The 424-nt window shown below is 43.9% G+C and overlaps 1 pseudogene; it reads left to right on the forward strand.

The window, feature by feature from the left end:
* The window catches only part of LOC102473375 (elongation factor 1-alpha 1 pseudogene), a 1,392-nt pseudogene extending 1,111 nt beyond the window's left edge, over window positions 1–281 (forward strand).
* The last annotated feature ends 143 nt before the right edge of the window (window positions 282–424 follow it).

The raw sequence follows: 424 nt of genomic DNA on the forward strand, positions 1-424 counted from the left end.
TTAAGGAAAAGATTGATCACCATTCTGGTAAAAAACTGGAAGAGGAAGATGGCCCTAAATTTTTGAAATCTGGTGATGCTGCCATTGTTGATATGGTTCCTGGCAAGCCCAAGTGTGTTGAGAGTTTCTCTGACTATCCCCCTCTGGGTAGTTTTGCTTTTCGTGATATGAGACCGACAGTCACTGTGGGTGTCATCAAAGCTGTGGACAAGAAGGCTGCTGGAGCTGGCAGGGTCACCAAGTCTGCCCAGAAAGCTCAGAGGCTGAATGAATGTCCCTAACTCCTGCCACCCCAGGCTTAATCAGTGGTGGAAGAACAGTCTCAGAACTGTTTGTCTCAATTGGCCATTTAAGTTTAATAGTAAAAGACTGGTTAATGATAACAATGCATCGTAAAACATTCAGAAGGAAAGGACAATGTTTT

The sequence above is a fragment of the Tupaia chinensis genome, unplaced genomic scaffold (genome assembly GCF_000334495.1).
Source record: "Tupaia chinensis unplaced genomic scaffold, TupChi_1.0 Scaffold143585_1, whole genome shotgun sequence".
NCBI classification, from domain to species: domain Eukaryota; kingdom Metazoa; phylum Chordata; class Mammalia; order Scandentia; family Tupaiidae; genus Tupaia; species Tupaia belangeri.